At 33.4% G+C, this 18,905-nt stretch overlaps 1 protein-coding gene and 1 pseudogene across 1 annotated transcript in view; both read left to right on the plus strand.

The window, feature by feature from the left end:
* Positions 1-18,905, plus strand: part of LOC145260630 (calcium/calmodulin-dependent protein kinase type 1-like) — a 275,431-nt gene that overhangs the window by 215,417 nt on the left and 41,109 nt on the right. The gene's annotated exons all lie outside the window — the stretch shown is intronic.
* Positions 13,104-13,237, plus strand: LOC145260845 (U2 spliceosomal RNA; annotated as a pseudogene).

Genomic DNA, 18,905 nt, shown 5'->3' on the forward strand with positions numbered 1-18,905 from the left:
ATGTGTTTATATTGTGTAAAATGTTAGTCTGTAAATATTTCAAACTATCAACACTGGTATGTGTAAATCCTAGATACCTATTGTCATAAAGTACCACTTCTTGTTTGATATATCACTTTACATGTTCCCTGCAGCATCCCAGAGAGTTAAATGAGTGTCCACAAAATGAAATAAAACATAGTACTGGAAATAAAATAAAATAAGAATATGTCTGAAAAGAAATAAATGCTGTTTACTATATAAAAAGTTGTTTTCAAGTGTCAAATGGAATTGAATCTTATACAATGTTGGTGGATTATGAAATTGCATGAATGAAATAACATTGGAGAAATAAGAAAAAAGTTTATATATACAATATTTACAAATGTAAGATAAAAGGTGAAGAATGGCCAAATCCGAGATCTATAAATCGTAAATTTTCAAAGTGAAAACAGTTTTTTTTTTTTTTTTTAGATCTGCTTTCCAAGTAATAGTAACCATGTACAGCTTCATTTTAAATGAAAACTGTACTAATGATAATGTTCATGGTGAAAGGAAATTGGAAAAAAATTAAAAATGTCAGAGGTAAAATGTTTGTGTGGTATGCATGAAACACGTGTAGAAAATGATCTCATGCTGAAAGTAAGAGAAACATAGCTAAAAAATTATGTAAACGCAATAGTAAAATCCTCATTTTTAGGAACATAGTGTGGGGTATGTTGTTTGTTTCAATTGAGAAAGGAAAGTTTAATTTTTAGAATTGGATGTTATAGATCACAAGTTTTATTACAATAAACATTGTGTTCTCTAATTATCAACCAAGTATATTTATTGATAAAAAAAGAAAAGTAATGGACATGTTTATTATAATTTATCAATATTAAATTGTTATCATGAAAAACCAATGGAAAGCGTGTTGGTTATTTCGTGTTCATAAGAAAAAACATCATGGGTTGTCACCAGTGATTTTATGTATGCTAACATTTCGCTGCAAATGTGGTAGCTAAATGTCTTTTTGGTTATTCTACACAAAATAAAATATATACACAAAACAAAGTAAAAGAAATGTCAGGGTTAGTTAATGATAAGCTTAGTACCAAGAAATAAGCACAGAATAAGGAAAAGAAAGATACATTTGTTGATATTGTGTCGATTGGTGAATTTGTTGGTTCATTTTGTTTTATGACATATCAACACTATATCAGGTTATTTCATGCCCAATCTAGTGACATTTTTTTTTCCTAGAATATATTTGTTTATTTAATGTTGGTTTCTATTTAACTCATAATTGGGACCCTAACAGGTACTACTACTCCAGATCAGAGTGGACCTGGTAGCAATAGCAATTAAATGGTGGCTTCACACTTCACAAAGCCCCATGTTTGGATACAGTTTATGGTCATATCCAGGACCTGGTGAATTTGTAAATAATTGAAACGATCAACACTGGCGAGTTAGAATTCTACATACCTATTGTTATAAAGTACCAATTTATGTTTTACATATCACTCCACAACGTTGCTGCAGAATCCAGACAGTTGAAAGAGTCTCAAGAAACTGAAAAGCTATTTAGTACTCTTAAATAAAATAACATGCATAAAGAAATCCTAATATAAGACAATAGATGAAAAAGCAATAAAAATTTTGTGTGGAATCAAGTGAAAACAGTTTCTTTGTCAAAGAAATTGCATGAAGATTCTCAGAGACTTTTCCTTCCTCGTTCCCTTCCCTTTTGGTGGACGGAAACTTTCACAGTGGCTCAGAAGGTGGGCTGAGCACACTTCCTACAAAGGTGGGATGGGTAAATTTCTTTTTCATTTGGTTGCCTGGAGGACAGGCTTAGGCCCCCCCCCCAAAAAAAAAGGTTGGAGCCAGGGAACTTCTCCTCCCAGAAGGGGGAGGGGGGCCCGGGAAGGCTTCTCTTCCCATATTTTTTGTTTTGTGTAAGGTTGATCTCTTTCCAAAGGGAGTAAGAGGATATCCCTCTCTTAGGAGGAGACCGAAGGCTCCCTGGGCCTCCCATCCTCCTTCTGAGAGAAGTTCCCCGGCTTCCACATTCATTGCTCAGCCCGCCGTCCAGGCAATCAGAGTCTGATTGTCTGCCGTATATAAAAAGGCGATTTTAGCTTGTCAGGCGGTATGCTCTGCGTAGACCATTTTTCTTCCACCTGTTGACCTTCCCTCCCTGTCATACAATACGCTTAAACAGGATATTTTAATTTATGCAGATTCCATATAGACTTTTAGTTTCCCAGGGTGTATACCCTCCGTTGACCATTTATGTTTAAGAGTTTTCCTTGCCCCTTCTCTGCCCCAGAATGGGAAGGGAGCTCTTTCCCACTGTATGGGGGGGGGGCTTTCTTTTATGGTTATGTGGGGAGCCTTACCTTTACCCCCCTTAAGGTGGTAGGTCTTTTTTGTAAAATTGTTAGTCAAATGTTGATCAAATATTATAAGTTTTTGTGATATGCATGAAACATGTGCAGAATATGATCTGCTCTCATGCTGAAAGCAAGTAGAGAAACATTGTGAAAAAATGATGTAAACCTAAGCTAAGCAAACGACCAGTCAATGGAAATGTTTATTATAATGTATCAACAATAACACATTATCATAGTTATTTGGTGCTTATACGAAACAGGTATCATTGATTTTATTTATGTTAACAGTGCATGTCACTACAAATAATGATGGTAGCGAAATTAAGTTTTGTTTATTCTACCTAATATAAAGTATATACACAAAACAAAGTAAACATCTGCAGAATTTGATATTAAGCAGCAAAATATTTCAAAACATAAAAATGTGAAACATAACATGAATACTCTCCATTGTCACTTGAAAACATTGTTCTTGGTAGGCAGTTTATTAGATGCTCAAATAGTGGTCTTGGTATGGTGTGCTTAATATTATTGTATGCAAAATTTAAAAACACAAAAGAGGGTACAATCAATATTGAAAAAGTAACATCTGTCACAGAAAATAGTAATTTATAAATATCAAAAGGAATATTATTCTGTACTTAAAATGTTAAACTTACTGTTAACAATAATTTAAAATGGTGATCAGGATGAGTCCAACAACTTAGTCCTTGAGCTTTCTTATTGGTCATAGTAAAAAGAAATTGTAGTCTTTCAAGTTTGTTGGTCGCATTGGGATTCTTGGAATGTATCAACAGATTCCTGCATATGAATCTTTGTTAATTTCACACAATACAAAATATATATACAAAACAAAGTAAAGCATAGTATAGGGTTAGTTGTGTCCTCTAATTATCAACCAACTATTGCTAAAAAGAGAAAAGCACTGGAAATGTTTCTTATAATGTATCAATATTGAATTGTTCTCATGAAACACAAATCGAAATAGTGATAGTTATTTGGCGCTTATAAGAAACAGGTATCAGGGATTTTGGTGTATCAGATGTTTTTACAGTGAACTTAACTTTCAAGAAACAAATTGGTATGCAATGACATAGGCTAAGAATCTTAGACAAAATATATGCAAATGAAAAAAAATATTGAACACTTATAACTTTGTATGGACTCTCAAAAACATTTGTAAAAAATGTGTAAACAAATGTAAAAAAAAATGATCCGCTCTACTTGATGACATCAAGCATAGTAATATTTTAGTGAAGAAAATATGAAATTGATGTTCAGTGATTAGTTTGGATGAATGAGAAAATGTAATTGTTTGATGCATAAAAATAACTCATTTGCTGTATTTAATATTAAGCAGCAAAATATAGTGATTTGAATATTTAGGAAAACATCAAACCAGATTATGTAAAAAAAAAAAGATGAAATTAGAAAATATATATTTTATGCTTATGAGTTTTGCCAATTAAAATTTTGTGGCAGAAATTGGGTGATTACCAAGTAATTTTATTTTGGTAAAATTCTTCAATTATTTCAATGTTTATTATAATTTCTAATTAGTGACTTGTTATCATCAAAATCCGCCCCAAAGAGTGTCCTTTCTTTTATTAGGTATCAGAATAGGTATCCAGATTTCTACTTCTATACAAATGTGATATTGTAGTACAGTAAATGTCAAATTGTTTTTCAAGTATTAGTTTGTAACGTTTGTACTGACTTCATCAGATGTCATGTAAGGAACTGAATTCTATTTAAGACTTTATCTGAAGTGTTTTTATTTTGGTAGATCATGTGTGATTACACTGTAGTAATTGCGCTGATAGCATGTTAACTACAAATGACAAAAGATAAATCAATTTCTGATTCAGCTACACAATATAAACTAAAGGAAATCAAATTTGCAAAATAAAAGAAAAATGTAGTTATGGGTTAGTTTGGAGTTAGAATAAAAAGCCAACAAAACAGTTAGTTTATATTGTGTAGACTGTTTAATTAACTTTGTTCATTTCTGATAGTATTGAGAGTGGTCAATGAAAATCTTAATTTCTGACAAAATACTGTAATTTTCTTGGATACCCATTCGTAAAAAGTACCTTTTTTGTGAATAAAAAAAACACTCCCCAGATCACCTTCACCACCTAAAACACAAAAACAAAAATATCTTTATTCTTCAAATATTGTGGTTGACTGGAGGACGGGCTGAGCACTCCCAAAAAGGTAGGAGCCGGGGAACTTCTCCTCCCAGAAAGGGGGCCCGGGAAGGCTTCCCTGTCCCCATATTTTTTTTTTTTTTGTGTAAGGTTGATCTCTTTCGGAATGGAGTAAGCAGAACCGACAGGGGGGGGGGGTCAATCAACCATACAAAAGGATATCTATCTCTTAGTTGAAAGAGGGAAGGTCTCCCTGTCCTCCCATACCCCTTCTGAGAGAAGTTTCCCCAGCTCTCAGCTTTGGGGGGGGGGGGTAGGAGGGCTTAGCCCGCCCTCAAGGCAAATAGTCTGACTGTCTGCCTTATATAAAAAGGCGATTTTAGCTGGTCAGGTGGTATGACCTGCATTGACTATTTTTCCTCCACCTGTTGACCTTCCTTAATATTTATTTTTAATAATAAACACATTTTATTTTAATATTAATATTTATTTGTAATAATAAACACATTATATTATTTTAAATATTAATATTTATTTTTAATAATAAACACATATTATTATAAATATTAATATTTATTTATAATAATAAACACATTTTATTCTACTTTAAATATTAATATTTATTTTTAATAATAAAAACAATTTTATTTGAATATTAATATGTATTTTTAATAATAAACTCATTTTTATTTTAATAATTATTTTTAATACTAACTCATTTTATTATTGTAAATGTTAATATTTATTTTTAATAATTATTGTTATTTAATAATAATATCTTCTATTTTTTTACTGTTTATGTCTAACTTTTATCGAATTTTTCTTTTCTAATAGCATATTCTTTAAATGAATAGAAAAATATAGAAAAATAATTTCCCAAATTTTAGACCCCGGTTATTTGGCTGATAGTCGATAAAAATGATTAAAAGAGAGATTCATGAACATTAACGTTGTCATATAAAAAGAAAATGCTAATAAGAAGTGTTTTTAATCAATGTAACATATTTATTCAACTCTGTCATATATTTGTTTGATGACAACTTTTTCGAATCTGTGTACAGTAAAAACGATATACTTACATAGGATTTTGAAAGCATTTAAACTGTCGAAGAGTTTTATTATAAATAAAAGAGTTTAGTTTGTTGAACTTAATGGACTTTTTTGTTGTATCTATTAACTGTTTATTATTTTTATCAAACAAAAAGAGAATTTTTATATTGACATGTGATGGACTGTTTTTCTAACATCGAAATTTTAAAATTAGTTTTATTTAAAAAAAAAAAACTCGCCATTAGTGGACGGTCAAAAGACAAATATATAACAAATAAATGTTAGGAAAGGCAAGATAAGTTACTTTTCTATCCAACTGGATATATTTTTTGTGTTTTTATTCAATGTAACATATTTATTCAGCTCGAAAAACATACAGTGTTTACCGATGTATTCGAAAAATGCCACCAGTTGTTTACATAGCCATTTGCCGGAAGTGACGGTTTTTTTTTATATAAGTTTTATTCAAACAGGCTTTAAGTTCAAATTAATGGACTTTTTTTTATACTTCCAAAATAAACTATTACAGTCGTTTAAAACATAATAGAAGTATTATTTTTTATTTTTTAAAAACAATGTTTACAAAATGTCTAAGCGCGTTTCTTCCGGCCGGCTGCGAATAGCATAAATAAATAACTGTTGCCAGAATTTATCGCATTTTTATTTTTTAATAGCATTTTCTTAAAACGAATAGAAAAATAATTTCCCATGAAAAAAAAAAAAAGAAAATGCTATTAAATATAATATAAATTACTGAGATAAAAATATAAAAAAATACGTACGTAACAACAAAAACACACCGAAGAAAGTGTGTGTGTGTGTGTGTGAGAGAGAGAGAGAGAGAGAGAGAGAGAGGGAGGGAGGGAAGAGGAAGCGGTGTATGTTGAATTTTGTTCCTTTTCGAAGCAACACAAAAAGTAAGTGTTTCCATAGTAACCAAACCGTGACGTCACGTCACGTGACATGACTAAGCGTTTTTAAACGAATAGAAAAATAGAAAGAGGGTGATAGAGAAAGTGAGAGAGAGAGAGAGTAAGTGTGAGAGAGAGAGACGGTGTTGGTTTTACTCCCCCCCCCTTCCAGCTTAAGAGGTATGAGGTCACGTGGTAATATACAAAATGGCTAATTATTTTACATTACATAAATATTACGATATTTTTATAATCGTCTAATATTTTGAAAGGTGAATTTTTTTATTCCCGTACATTTTTTCCTGACATTTTTCGTTAAAACTCTTGTATAAATAATATTTTTAACCAGGTAATAACGATGGAAACATTGGCATAAAGTAAAAAAAAAGATATAACTGAGCCGAAGAGAAAAATGCAAAAGTATCGGAGAAAGATTTTTTTATTAACAATTGTTCGCCATTAGTGGACGTTGACGTCACGTCACGTGACATGACTAAGCTTTTTTTTTTTTACGTATTAATTACATTGGATCATTCAAGAATTACGTAATAAAAAGCATTACAATGACAGTTTTTTTTGGGACCCCCTTGGAGATAACTGATACGTTTACCCCTTTCTCCTCGTCCGTTTGACGTGAAATTTCGATATTTGTCATCCGGGACACGGGGCTTCGATATGATACCAAATTTATCAAGTCTGGTTGTGTCTTTCAAAAGTTTTAGCGTTACATACAAACATACAAACTCACAGACATTTGGGATTTATATATATAGAAGACTAGCAGGGCTACCCGGCGTTGCTCGGGACCGTATAAACAATGAAAAAACAAAAGCAGATATTGAACATATGTTTGATTCTTAGGGGAGAGGAATCTTTCATCTCTATGTATTATTTGTTTTATCTACCCTAGGACTGATATTGTTCATGTTTTATCCCTAGGATAGGTAATTTACAGCATGTATATGAAATTGTTTTACCTTAGGGAGAAGAGAACAGGTAATATACAACATAATGTGTCTATATTACATCCCTGGCAACGCCTAGAAACCAGCTAGAACATGTATTTCAGTCAATCTTTATTATATCCTGGGCTATGCCGGGAAACCAGCTAATCTCTTTTTAGTGACTTGACCACCAAAATACCTCCCTAAGTGTGTCCTTTCTTTTGAACTTATTAGATATAGGTATCTAGAAATGTGTGTGAAATTTTGTTGAATGCATTGTTCACTATGATTTTCTTATTGTTCTACACAATATCAACTGTAGCGAAATAACACAGTAAACTTAGTGTAGTGTTAGAATAAAGAGCAAAGGAAAAAATTAGAATCATATTTTGTAATTGCAAATCTAAATTTGCTAGCATGTACCAGTATTGGCCAGGTTGTGGAAATTTGGAACTTATAACATATGTAGTGGCCTTTTCCTAGATACCTATTGCTAAAAATTATACTTTCATTTTGTTAGAAAAATCTCTCTTCAGATGCCCTGCATCATTCAAAATAAAAACAAATATTTTTATAATTGTTTCAGTATATTGCTACACAATGTGAAAGTTTTTAACGTTTGTAAAAAAAATCATGAATGTGCTTATATTGCAAAAAAGAAAATATCAGTGCACAGTATTGAAAGTGTTTGAGATTCAAAAGTCTGTAACATTTCTACTAACTTCATAAGATGTCATGTGAGAAACTGAATTGAATATCAAGACATTATCTGAAGCGTTTTTATTTTGGTGTAACATATGTGTTTACAGTGAACCTTAACTTTTAATAAACAGATTGGTATGCAATGACATAGGCTAAGAATCTTTAAAATATATATAAATTGGAAAAATGTGTGAACAAATGAAAAAAAAATGATCCGCTCCACTTGATGACATCAAGCACAGTAATATTTTAGTGAAGAAAATATGAAATTGATGTTCAGTGATTAGTTTGGATGAATGAGAAAATGTAATTGTTTGATGCATAAAAATAACTCAGTTGCTGTATTTGATATTAAGCAGCAAAATATAGTGATTTGAATATTTGGGAAAACATCAAACCAGATTATGTAAAAAGAAAAAAAAAAGATGAAATTAGAAAATATATATTTTATGTTTATGAGTTCTGCCAATCAAAATTTTGTGGCAGAAATTGGGTGATTACCATGCAATTTTATTTTGGTAAAATTCTTAAATTATTAGAATGTTTATTATAATTTCTAATTAGTGACTTGTTATAATCAAAATCCGCCCTAAAGAGTGTCCTTTCTTTTATTAGGTATCAGAGTAGGTATCAAGATTTCTACTTCTATACAAATGTGATATTTCAGATCTGTACATAAAAAATTTGTTGAATATATAGGTTGAGAATTGTTCTGTGTCGCTCTCTCTCACACACACACGCATTCTCACTTTTATAGATATAATAGATAGATTACTCTAGATATATTTCCATATGTCTGAATACCCTATATACAAATTTTCAAATCTGTAGATAAAAAAATTTGTTGAGTATATAGGTTGAAAATTGTTCTCTCTCTCTCTCACACACACATTCTCAATTTTAGAGATATAATAGATAGATTATGCTAGATATATTTCCATATGTCTGAATACCCTATATACAAATTTTCTAATCTGTAGATCAAATATTTGTTGAATATATAGGTTGAAAATTGTTCTTACTCTCTCTCTCTCTCTCTCTCTCTCTGGCTACCTCACACACACATTCTAACTTTTATAGATATAATAGATAGATTATGCTAGATATATTTCCATATGTGTGAATACCCTATATACAAATTTTCTAATTTGTAGATAAAAAATTTTTAGAGTGCATAGGTTGAGAATTGTTCTCTCTATCTCTCACACACACACATTCTAACTTTTAAAGATATAATAGATTATGCTAGATATATTTCGATATTTCTGAATACCCTATATATAAAAATTTGTTGAATGTATAGGTTGAGAACTGTTCTCTCTCTCTCTCTCTCTCTCTCTCTCGCTCACACACACACACATTCTCACTTTTATAGATATAATAGAAAGATTATCCTAGATATATTTCTATTTGTATGAATACTCTATATACAAATTTTAAAATCTGTAGATAAAGAATTTGTTGAGTATATGGGTTGAGAATTGTTCTCTCTCTCTCTCTCTCTCACACACACACACACATTCTCACTTTTATAGATATAATAGATTATGCTAGATATATTTCCATATGTCTGAATACCCTATATACAAATTTTCAAATCTGTAGATAAAAAATTTGTTGAGTATATAGGTTTAGAATTGTTCTCTCTCTCTCTATCACACACATTCTCACTTTTATAGATATAATAGACAGATTATGCCAGATATATTGAAATATGTCTGAATGCCCAATATACAAATTTTGAAATCTGTAGATAAAAAATTTGTTGTATACATAGGTTGACAATTGTCCTCTCTCTCACACACACACACACATTCTCACTTTTATACATATAATAGATAGATTATGCTAGATATATTTCTATATGTCTGAACACCCTATATACAAATGTTCAAATCTGTGGATAAAAAATTTGTTGAATGTATAGGTTGAGAATTTTTATCTCTCTCTTTTTCTCTCTCTCTCTCTCGCTATCTCACACACACGCATTCTCACTTTTATAGATAAAATAGATAGATTATGCTAGATATATTTCCATATGTCTGAATACCCTATATACAAAGTTTCAAATCTGTAGATAAAAAATTTGTTGAATATATAGGTTTAGAATTGTTCTCTCTCTCTCTCTCTCACACACACATTCTAACTTTTGTAGTTATAATAGATAGATTATGCTAGATATATTTCCATATGTCTGAATACCCTATATACAAATTTTCTAAACTGTAGGTAAAAAATTTGTTGAGTATGTAGGTTAAGAATTGTTCTCTCTCTCTCTCACACACACACACACACACACACACACACACACAAGTTCTCACTTTTATAGATATAATAGATAGATTATGCTAGATATATTTCTATATGTCTGCCTACCCTATATACAAATTTCCAAATCTGTGCCCAAAAATGTGTGGAATATATAGGTTGAGAATTGTTCTCTCTCTCTCTCTCTCTCTCACACATATTCTCACTTTTATAGGTTATATAGGTTGAGAATTTTTTGCTCTTTCCATCACTCACATTCACACTTTTATAGATATAATACATAGATTATGCCAGATATATTTACATATGTCTGAATACCCAATATACACATTTTCAAATCTGTAGATAAAAAATTAGTTGAATATATAGGTTGAGAATTGTTCTCTCTCTCTCTCTTTCTCTCTCTCTCACACACACATTCTCACTTTTATAGATATAATAGATAGATTATGCTAGATATATTTCCATACGTCTGAATACCCTATATCCAAATTTTCTAATATGTAGATAAAAAATTTGTTGAATATATAGGGTGAGAATTTTCCTTCCTCTCTTTCTCTCTCTCTCTTTCTCACACACACACAAGCTGAAAATTGTTCTCTCTCTCTCTCTGACTCTCTCTCTCTCTCTCACACACACACACATGGTCATTTTATAGATATAATAGATAGGTTATGCTAGATATATTTCTATATGTCTGAATACCCTATATACAAATTTTTAAATCTGTAGATAAAAAATTTGTTGAGTATATAGGTTGAGAATTGTTCTTTCTCTCTCTCTCACACACACATTCTCACTTTTATAGATATAATAGATTATGCTAGATATATTTCCAAATGTCTGAATACCCTATATACAAATTTTCAAATCTGTAAAGATAGAATTTGTTGAATATATAGGTTGAGAATTGTTCTCTCTCTCTCTCTTTCACACACATTCTCACTTTTATAGATATAATAGATAGATTATGCTAGATATATTTCCTTATGTCTGAATACCCTATATACAAATTATCAAATCTGTAGATACAAAATTTGTTGAGTATATAGGTTGAGAATTGTTCTCTCTCTCTCTCTCTCACTCACTCACTCACTCACTCACTCACACACACACACACACATTCTACCTTTTATAGATATAATAGATTATGCTAGATATATTTCCATATGTCTGAATACCCTGTATACAAATTTTCAGATCTGTACATAAAAATTAGTTGAATATATAGGTTGAGAATTGTTCTCTCTCTCTCTCTTCTCTCTCTCTCTTTCACACACATTCTCACTTTTCTAGATATAATAGATAGATTATGCTAGATATATTTCCATATGTCTGAATACCCTATATACAAATTTTCTAATCGGTAGATAAAAAATATGTTGAATATATAGGGTGAGAATTGTACTTACTCTCTCTCTCTCTCTCTCTCTCTCTCACACACACATTCTCACTTTTATGGATATAATAGATAGATTATGCTGGATATATTTCCATATGTCTGAATACCCTATATACAAATGGTCAAATCTGTAGATAACAAATTTATTGAATAGATAGGTTGAGAATTGTTCTCTCTCTCTCTCTCGCAACCTTACACACACAACCACACGCAAACATTCTGACTTTTATAGATATAATAGATCGATTATGCTAGATATATTTCCATATGTCTGAATACCCAATATACAAATTTTCAAATCTGTAGGTAAAAAATTTGTTGAATATATAGGTTGAGAATTGTTCTCTCTCTCTCACACACTCACATTCTCACTTTTATAGATATAATGTATAGATTATGCTAGATATATTTCTATATGTCTGAATACCCTATATACAAAGTTTAAAATCCGTAGATAAAAATACGTTGAGTATATAGGTTGAGAATTGTTCTCTCTCTCTCTTACGCACACACACACACACACACACACACACACACACACACATTTTCACTTTTATAGATATAATAGATAGATTATGCTAGATATATTTCCATATGTCTGAATACCCGATATACAAATTTTCAAATCTGTAGATAAAAAATGTATTGAATATATAGGTTGAGAATTGTTGTCTCTCTCTCTCTCTCTCTCTCTCTCTCTCTCTCTCTCTCTCTCTGGCTACCTCACACACACACACATTTTCACTTTTATAGATATAATAGATAGATTATGCTAGATATATTTCCATATGTCTGAATACCCTATATACAAACTTTCAAATCTGTAGATAAAAAATTTGTTGAGTATATAGGTTGAGAATTGTTCTCTCTCTCTCACACGAAACTGTGCGCTCGGCTTCTTCCCCCCCTTCCCACCCCAAATGCTTGGGAAACTGTGCACTGTTTTTGTTGGTTTTCAAGCTGCCTCTTCACCCCCCCCCCCACACACACAGTTTAACAGTAGTAGGAGGTCAAGAGAAAGAGGGTGAGAGAGAGAGAAGAGTAAGTTGGTGAGAGAGAGAGAAAAGAGAAAGAGGGTGTTGGTTTTATATTTTTATTATCGTCTAATATTTTGAAAGCTGAATTTCTAATAAAATGTGCATCTATAGGAGATAATGCCTGGGAATGTGTTCCCCCCCCCCACAGTTTAACAGTGGTGTGACGTCAAGAGAAAGAGGGTGAGAGAGAGGGAAGAGTAAGTGGGTGAGAGAGAGAAAGAGAGAGAAAAAAAAGAAAGACGGTGTTGGTTTTGTGAAAAAAGTTGTTATTTACAATTGTTCGCATTCTTGGCCTTTTGGTCAAGATCAAAGTGTAGTATCTGTTCTTCAGATGCTGCACTTCTATTTCTTGTTCTCTTTCGGTGGAGGAGAAATCCTCCACGACTGAGACAATTTTTATTTTTGTACCTTTTCTCCACGTTAAAAAACGACCCTGGTGTCTAACTCTGTCCCGTGGGGAGGCATAGTAAATAGGTACAATTGTTCGCCATTAGTGGATGTTGACGTCACGTCACGTGACATGACTAAGCGTTTTTTTTTTTTTAGTATGAATAACATTTTTTGTTTTAATTATAAAGTCTACACTTAATTTTATAGAAAATGATGTATATATAATAGAAAAAAAAAATTACTGGTTTTGTTGGATTCAAGTGGATCCCCCCCCCTCCAGTTTAAGAGATAGCAGGTCACGTGGTAATATACAAAATGGCTAGCGTAAATATAAAGATCGTTTTTTTTATCGACGAATATTTTGAAAGCTGAATTTTTTTTTATTCCTGTACATTTTTTCCTGATATTTTTCGTTAAAACTCTTGTATAAATACTATTTTTAACCAGTTAAATACGCTGGAGACATTGTCATGGAGTTTAATAATCTCTAGAACAAAGCAGAAGAGAAATTACAAAAGTATCGGTAAAACAAAGTGTTTGTTTACATTTGTTCGCCATTACTGGATGTTGACGTCACGTCACGTGACATGACTAAGCGTTTTTGGATTATGTAATATTAACATTAAAATGACAGGTTTTTTGGGGGGGCCCCCCTAGGAGAGAAATGATCAGTTCACCCCCTTTTAATGGTCCGTTTGGTGTGGAATTTCGATATTTGTCATGCGGGTGATCAAGGTTCAATATGATACATAATTTGTCAACTTTGGTTGTGTCTGTCAAAAGTTTGAGCTGACGTCACGTCACGTGACACGTATTGAATAACGTTAAAATGACAGGTTTTTTGGGGGGCCCCCCTAGGAGAAAAACGATCAGTTGACCCCTTTCTACTGGTCCGTTTGACGTGAAATTTCGATATTTGTCATCCGGGTGATCAAGGTGCAATATGATACCAAATTTGTCAACTCTGGTTCCGTCTTTCAAAAGTTTTAGCGTTACAAACAAACATACATACATACATACATACATACATACATACACACCGATTTTTGCCTTTTATATATATAGATGGTATGATACAAAATATTGACCCATTTGATTTATAGTTGTTATTGTTCCCATTTGATCGAATTTGTTGAATAAACAAATATGAATATCCAATTATTTACATGGACTACCACTTACATTATCACGTGAGTATCCATGTAGGAAAGGGGGCTGTAGTATGTATCTGAATGTTCTAGGGGGCGTTTGCTGAAAAGGTTGAGAAACTCTGGTTTAGAACACAACTGAACCATGATACTTGACTTTTGCATTTTAAACTTTAATTCAAGCCATTATATATAAAAAAATAATTTTATAAAATCAACAGTAAGTTCTCGACAGTGCAATATAGATTATAATATATTGTGGACTAAGTCACTTCACGGAGGCATGTGAAGCTTCCTGTTGGTACACTGCAGGGGGTCCCTAATTAGAGCAAGCAATTAATCAATTGAATTAAAAAATGGTCGATTTCACTAATTTCAATGACAATCTATATATATAAAAGCGAAAATGTATGTGTGTATGTATGTACGCTTTTACTCGATGTCCACAAAAGACTTCTTTCAGAGAAGCGCTTGCTCGGTTCACAACTTCTTAAAACTTTTTATATCATCTATAAATTGTAATATCTCAGAGTTATCCACGGAGCTCGCCTGTCTATTTAATTTTATTGACTTTCAAACGTTAATTATTCGACATTTCCCGCATCGGCACGCGTTACATTCGGTTTTCAGTATAAAAAAAAAGCGAAACTCGACTCTAATCACAGGCCAAAAGCTTGCCCCCCCCCGCTTCGGCGGCACCGGGGGGGGGGGACAAGATCAAAGTGTAGTATCTGTTTCTACAGATGCTGCAAGCTATGACTAGCAAAGACCATATGTGGGGGTAACCCCACATATCTGACCTTGGTCACTGTAGGGGCAACCCTTCATACCAACAGTTACTTATCCAGCTCCTATTTCTCACCTCTCAGGAGCTGGTCCCCCCTTCCCTCCCCCCTCCCTCTATCTCCACATCAAAAAACGGCCTTGTGCCTAATTTGCTCAGTGGGGAAGCAAATAAATCCAATAGGCCGAAAGCCAGTTGTCTCAAGAGAGCTAAGTAACGTTTGTTCAATGTCGACTTCGTCATATCAGACTGTAGCTTTCATTTCTCTCCTCCTAATAAACAGGGAGTGGGTTTTTAAAAACAAACAAACCGATTTATTCACCTCATTCAAAACTGTCCCGCACAAAATCGTAACTGCTGAATACCTATCGCCATCACGTCAATCAAAAACGCGCACCTGTTTTTTTTTTAACACTTTACTATTTTCCAACTGCGCGTCGTGAAGGCTTCGTTTTTTTTTTCACGGGCACCTGTTTTTTTTTTCACATTTCTGGGGTTTTTTCACATACCCCGAAAAACACCCGGGCAACGCTGGGTACCCCTCGCTAGTCTATAATATAAAAGCGAAAATGTTTGTGTGTGTGTGCAATTTTTTTGTATGTCCGCCAAAGGCTTTTTATATACTCCCTAGATTGTAATATCTATGATTTGCGAAGGGATGTCGCATCTACATTTATTTTGAACGACTTATCAGGAGCTGCTTTTCCCCAACATCTTGTGGATCGTAAAGCTTAACTGGCTTGCAGCCAAAGTTAAGTGCGTCATTTCCTTCCCATTTGGCATGATGTTTGACCTCGTTAAATTTACACACCTGTGTGAATTCATTCACTTAATTTAAAAAAAAAAACGTCCTCTCATGACGAGATCGGTTCTACACATGCGTCAGATGACGCCATGATCATATTTAGTTTAAATATTTGAAGAACTGAGAGAATTTCATGTGTGTCGTGTTAGCTCAGTTGGTTAGAGCGTTGGGTCATTATCTAAACGTTTTGTGTTTGACTCGGGAGTGTGAGATTTTTTTTTTCGACTTTTTAAATTTTAATATTGAAGCAGTGTTATTTAAGCCATTTTTCACTTTTTTGGGGGGGGGTATTTTTCAGATTTTTTAAAGCAGTTTTAACGTTCGTTTTTCTGTTTTATTTTTTGTTTTTGTTTTTTCGATTTTTACATTTAACCGCACGGCTACCCCCCCCCCCCCGCTTAAGTTTTAACGTTCATTTTTCTGTTTTCTTTTACTTCGATTATTCTTAGGTTTTCCTTAACACCCCCAACCCTGTCCGACCACACACACCTCCAAACACTCGGGCAACACCGGGTACCCCCTCCCCGCTAGTCTATATATATAAAAGCGAAAATGTATGTGTGTATTATGTATGTATGTGTGTATGTTTGTGTGTCTGCTAAATATTTTCGACAGACTGAACAAAAATTCACAAACTTGGTCTCATATGAAAGCCCCATCCTTCGCCCGACAAATATCGAAAAATTGGACAAAAACGGGAATTTTTTCACCCTGAAATCAACACTTTTCTACAGGGGGGGGTCAACAAAAAACGTCCTCTCATGACGAGATCAGTTCTACGCATGCGTCAGATGACGTCATGACCTGATTTAGTTTAAATATTTGAAGAACTGACACACTTTCATGTATGTCGTGTTAGCTCAGTTGGTTAGAGCGTTGGGTCATTATCTAAACGTTTTGGGTTCGAATCTGGGTGTGAGATTTTTTTTTCGATTTTTTTTTAAATTTTAATATTGAAGCAGGGTTATTCAAGCCATTTTTCACGTAATGTTTGTTTTTCAGTTTTTTTTTTGTTTTTTTTACTTCGCTTATTCTTAGGTTTTCATTAACACTCCCCACCAACACCCAAAAACACCCGGATACCCACCAATTTTTTAAATTTTAATATTGAAACAGGCTTATTTTAACCATTTTTCACGTGTTTTTTTTTGGGGGGGGGTATTTTTCAGAAGTTTTAACTTTCGTTTTTTTGTTTTCTTTTTTGTTTTTGTTTTTCAGATTTTTACATTTAACATCGTTCGTTTGCCTTACATTAGTTTTTTTTATGTTTTTTTTTTTTATTACCCCCCCACCACCACCACCACCACCACCGCCGCCCGGGTACCTCCCGCTTTATTTTTCAGATAAGTTTTAACGTTCGTTTTTCTGTTTTCTTTTTTTATTTCGCTTATTCTTAGGTTTTCATCAACACCCCCACCCCACTCCCGCCCGACCACACACACCTCCAAACACTCAGGCAACGCCGGGTACCCCCCCCCCCCGCTAGTATATATATAAAAGGCAAAATGTATGTTCAACAAAGGCTTTTTTCGCCTGGCTTATTGAGGGGGGGGTACTATTTCTTAGAACTTTTTATATACCGTCTAAATCCTAGGATTTTTATATACCGTCTAAATCCTAATATCTAGGATTTGCGAACGTGCGTCGCATCTAGATTTATTTATATCGACTTTTATAAAAATCACACTATTTCACTGTGTAGCCTGTTTGTTCGGGGTTCTTTTTGTATAAATAGAGTGAAACGAAATTGAAACAGTGTGTTCATGGCTTTCGCACCGGAACGTCCAAAAAGCAATCAGCTTTTCATCAATACGGTGGAAACTGTCGTATCAGACAATTGCTTTCATTTGGACACCCCCATTTTTTATGGGGAGCTGGTTTTCAACCCAACATGTTGGTGAAACAAAACCAAAACAAACTTGACTGCAGAATTGATGTTTGACCTAATTCACTTTTTAGTTAAGTCATCACGCTTTTTTTCACTTTTGCCTCAAGGATTCGGGTTCGAGCATACCTCCTTCCCCCATTTTTTTTTTTTTTTTTTCAAACACCCGGACATCACCGGACTGTACTTATTGCATCACGTTCGTTTTTTTTATTGTTGTTTTTCCCCCCGATTTTTTTAGAAGTTTTAACATTTTTTTTTTTATAATATTTAAACAGGGTTATTACTTCGCTTTGTTTTGATTTTACCCCTCGCCCCTACACACACATACACACACACCTATAAACACCCGGGCAACACTGGGTATCCTCGCTAGACTAATATATAAAAGGCAAAATGTGTGTGTGTGTATGTTTGTATGTCTTGCAAAAACTTTCGACAGAGGCAACAGATCCTGACAAAATCAGTATCGTTTTAAAACTCCCTTATTCAGACAACAAATATCGAAAAATTGGCTAAAAACATTAATTCCTTCACCCTCAACTGAGTAGTTTTCTACAAGGAGTCGCCACTTTTTTCGCCAATATTTTAGCAAGTCATCGTCTTCTTTTCGATTGACTACACTTAATTTCAATATTCCGAACATTTGGTCAGGTGATGTAGACATCGGCTAAGATATCACCTTTTTTTTTTCTCCTTCACGTTACGGGTTCAAGCCTGCCTGCCTACTACCACTTTTTTTTTAACACCCCTGCCTGCTGTTGTTTTGATTCCCTCCTCCCCTACTACCACGTTTTTTTTTTTTTACACTGCTCCCCACCCCCTGGGGTTCCTTACTACACCACCTACACACACCCATGCACCCCCGCTATTGTGGTTTTACCCCTCCCTCCCGGGGGGGGGTCCTTACTACACCCCCTAAACACCCTGGCAATGCCGGGCACCCCCGCTAGTAAAACAATAAAAGAAGACCTTAACATTCGTTGATCCTAATTCAATCCAGGGTAACGTCAGGTCTCCCTGCTAGTCGTAAATAAAGGTTATCCTCTATATAAAGTAACGAGTGTTC

This window comes from Euprymna scolopes, chromosome 36 (assembly GCF_053919585.1).
Source record: "Euprymna scolopes isolate OS-2025 chromosome 36, ASM5391958v1, whole genome shotgun sequence".
Taxonomy (NCBI): Eukaryota; Metazoa; Mollusca; class Cephalopoda; order Sepiida; family Sepiolidae; genus Euprymna; species Euprymna scolopes.